Below are 4,188 nucleotides of genomic sequence, written 5' to 3'. Positions count from 1 at the left end.
GCAGGGCGAGGCTGTGGTGGCCGGGAGCGGCCACTGCAATCCAGTCTGGGCGACAGAGTGAGACTCCAATTCAAAAAAAAAATAAAAAAAATAAAACACTGCAAAACAGAGGTCTGAACAGTCTGGCTTACCTGGCAAGTCAGTTCTGTTACTACCACATGGTCATGAGTCCAATGGGTTATTACAAGAACATCATCTCATGTGAGAATTGAGGAAAACATCAGTCCGTGGGATACCCACCCAAAGTCGAGTGTCTCCGTCGGGCATCACTCAAGGCTGTGTATTTTGCCTCGTGTTTTGGTATCAAAAGTCTGGACCTAGCAGGGCACAGTGGCTCACACCTGTAATCCCAGCACTTTGGGAGGCGGAGGCAAGAGGATTGCCTGAGTCCAGGGGTTCAAGACCATCCTGAGCAACATGGCAAGACCTCATCTCTACAATAAATAAATAAATTAAAAATTTTCTAGTCACAGTGACTCACGACTATAATCCCTGTACTTTGGGAGGCAGAGGCAAGAGGATTGTCTGAGCCCAGGGATTTGAGACCCGCTTGGGCAATTTGGTGAGAGCTCATCTCTACAATAAATCAAAAAAATCAGCCGAGTGTGTTGACACATGCCTGTAGTTCCAGCTACATGGAAGGCTGAGGTGGAAGGATCGCCTGAGTCCAGTAGGTAGAGGCTGCGGTGGCCGTGAGCATGCCACTGCAGTCCAGCCTGGGCAACAGAGTAAGACTCTGACTCAAAAAAAAAAAGTCTAGACCTGGACAGCTAAAGGCAACACATGACCTTCAGTTGGATCCAGCAGGGGGACATGCAACTGGGGACCCTACTGGTATACTGACAAGACTGGACTATGAACAATACACTAAGGTTTTATAGCAAAGTCACATTTTCTGAATTTACTAACCACCGTGGTTATGTAAGAGGATACCCTTGTCCTTAGGAAACATAACCTGAAGTATTACTGGGGGGGGAGCGAAGAAGGATGTAGGTAACGAACCCTCAAATGGTTCAGAAAAGAAATAATGAATAATGTGTAAGAGACAGAAGGATAAAGTGAAAGCGGCAAACCATTCAGATGTGGTGACTCCCAGCCTATGGGGTCCCCTCACTGCTTTCGTCACTTCTCTGTGTGTTTGTAAATGGTTGCAAAATAAGAAGTTAAGAAGAAGTCAGACTCTTGGCCCGCGGTGACTCGAGGCCTGCCAGATGGCTTCGCGGCCCCCTCCTGCCCACCCTGACTTTAGCTTGTCCACCAGAGGATGGAAAATACCCCCAGTGGACCCAGGCATCCCTGCCCATGACTCTCAGACCCCTGTGCCCCTAGGAGGCTAAGGTGGTCCCGGCCCCTGAGCCTCCTGCCACCATGATTTATGTCCCTGTGAGCCTTGGCAGCTGTGAGCATGGGTCCCAATGGGCAGCCGGCTGGGGGGGCCAGCGTTTGCTTCACAGCGTGTCTAATCCAGACCAGACTTGCAGACCCTACGGGCCTGGGATAGGGTCCCCAGGGGACCAGGGTCAGAGGGCAGGCCAGCAGGGCCTGGAAGCCGAGGAGGCGCTAAGGGTGGAAGACTGGAAGGCAGGAGACCTGCCATGGTCTAGGTTGGCTACTCTCCTGTGTGATCCAGCTTGGATGTCTGCCCTCTCTGAGCCTTGGTGTTCCTCATCTCAGCATGACTGCACAGAGTGGACCAGTAGGGCTTTGTCAATTGGTACAGACTGGCCTGTGGGAAGAAAGGCTGGTAAATATAGAAGTTTGTTGCTTTTTTTCCAAAAGGCCTGACTCTTTTGAGGGCCTACTATGTGGTAGGCTTTTTTTTGAGTTGGAGTCTTACTCCTTCACCCAGGCTGGGGCACAGTGGCACGCATGCTCACGGCCACCCCAGCGTCGAGCTTCTGGACTCCAGCAATCCTTCCACCTCAGCCTTCCAAGTAGCCGGAACTACAGACGTGAGCTACTATGCTCGGCTATTTTTAATTTTATTGTAGAGATGAGGTCTCGCCAAGTTACCCGGGCTGGTCTTGAACCCATGGGCTCAGGCAAACCACTCACCTCAGCCTCCCAAAGTGCTGGGATTACAGGCTGAGCCACCGAGCCTGGCCGTGGCAGGCTTTACATAAGATAAATGCAGCCTGCTCAAAAAGCCTGTTATATAATTGTTATTATTATTACCTGGTTTTATAGATGAGGAAATCAAGGCATAGAAGGTTAAGAACTTGCCCAAGGGCACCTGGTGAGTAAATTTGAATTAGATGTCTGGTTGCAGAGCCCCACCTGGCTTTCAAGCACCACCCCATGAGGCCTCAACAGGTATGTGCCCAGTCCTGACATTAGTGGGGCTTGCCGGGCTGAGGCACCGCTCTGAGCGACTTACAGATGGCCGCATGAGTCTTGCAACAACCCACAGAGGTAGGTAGTGTTGCCATCCACACTTCACAGAGGAGAAAACCGAGCCTAGGGTCACCCAGCCAGGCAATGGCACAGTCAGGACACGACAGGGGGGTCTGGCTCCAGATCCCACGGCTTGAGTCACAGCGGGGAGGTGCCACACGAGGTGTGTGGGCTCCGCCTGTCAGTCAGAGCATCAATCAATGACGCTCTAGGGACGATCAGAGAATAAGTCAGATGTGATGCCTGCTCTTGTGGAGGTCACAGCCTACTGAAAGAGCAGACTCTGAGCAGATAATAAAATTCCGATGAGCAGTCCTAAGTCATGTGGGAACGCGTGACGGAGACCACAGCATCATTAGGGCCGGGGTCCACAGTGAGAGAAGGCACTGCTGCGTGTGCAAGATTCTGCATTTCCCGGCCACCCTGGCTCAGTGTGAGGGTCCTGGGCCTCCTTGAACACAACCTCGTAATCCCTGGTGCCTCCTTGAGGGCGCCCAAAGCAGCCCCTTGAAGCAGCCCAAGCAACAGGAGGCCCTAACCAGACAGAGGATGCTTCCACGCCGGGTGCTGTCCCAGCCCTGCAACTCCCAGACTCCTCTCCAAGCCTGTGGCGCAGGGGCTGTCACTGTCCTCGTGCTCCCCAAGGTCACAGGGCCACCGAATGGCGAGAACCAGGCTGCAAACCCAGGCTGGGTCCAGAGCCCACTCTCTTAACCTCCCCGCTCTGCTGCCTGTGTGCTGAGTGCAGAGGCTCCAGGCAGAAGGCAGCTCTCCCAGGCCTGAGCTGGGCCTGAAACCAGGGTCCGTCACCCCTTCTGGCCACCCCACCCACTGCGGCATCACAACCACATCGTGGGTGCTCGGCAGGCACTCTCGAAGGACTGAGAAGCATCATGCTATCTTGCTCAGTCCACACGACCACCCTGCAAGGCCGATTGATCTTACCCATTCCCAGGTGGTGCCCATAGGGGAGCAGTGACCGGCTGCAGTCACACAGCCAGGAGTGCTGAGTCAGACCTCAAACCCAGTCCTGTGGCTTGTCCCGTCTGCAGAGAAACCCGGTGTGGAAGACACTGACAAGAGGTCTTTAACCAGAGAGAAGGGTGGTCTCTGGGATGAGGGAGGGAGAGAAGACGCCGACCAGCTGGGAACTCCGTGGAAGTGTCTCACGCCCCCAGTCCCACCCAACCCTGGAGCCTCCCCAGGCAGCAGCCAGGGTGGGACTGGGGGAACTGGGTCGGGGAGGCCGGTCTTGGATTCCCAAAGAGTGCAGCCCTCGAGCCCCCTGAGGAAGGGTTGAGGAGCCAGACAGTGTCCCCTCTGTACCCTCACTCTCTCCCCAGACACTGCCTCCCTTCCTCTCCCCGCCTCGCCCTGCCTCTCCCTACCGTGCAGCCCAGGCCCACCGCCTCCCCTGCCCCTGGCTTTCAGAAAGCCCTGGAAAGGCTGCCTTCTTTGAGACAGGAAGGTGTCCTCAAGTCTCAGGAAGGAAAAACAGTCAAGCTGAACCCACCAAGACCGTCTCCAAGGGGCCGGGGCTGGCCACGGGCCAGGACTGACATCACCTGGGAACCGTCACAGCCGCAGCTGCAACACGCCTCCTGGGGGGACGCGCTTTTGCTATTTAAAAATAATAATAATAATAATAAAACTTTTCCAGTCTGGTGTTTTTAAATGTGCTTTTTATAGTGGGCCCCAGGGCGTGGGTGTTTTGGTGTGCTTCCCTGCTCCTTCCTAGCTGGCCGACTTCTCACACCACACAATGTGGCCTTCAACCAATGGCTGCCCATTCCC

This window comes from Carlito syrichta, unplaced genomic scaffold, assembly GCF_000164805.1.
Source record: "Carlito syrichta isolate Samal-C Ts95f unplaced genomic scaffold, Tarsius_syrichta-2.0.1 Scaffold274096, whole genome shotgun sequence".
NCBI classification, from domain to species: domain Eukaryota; kingdom Metazoa; phylum Chordata; class Mammalia; order Primates; family Tarsiidae; genus Carlito; species Carlito syrichta.
This window is presented reverse-complemented; position numbering follows the sequence as displayed.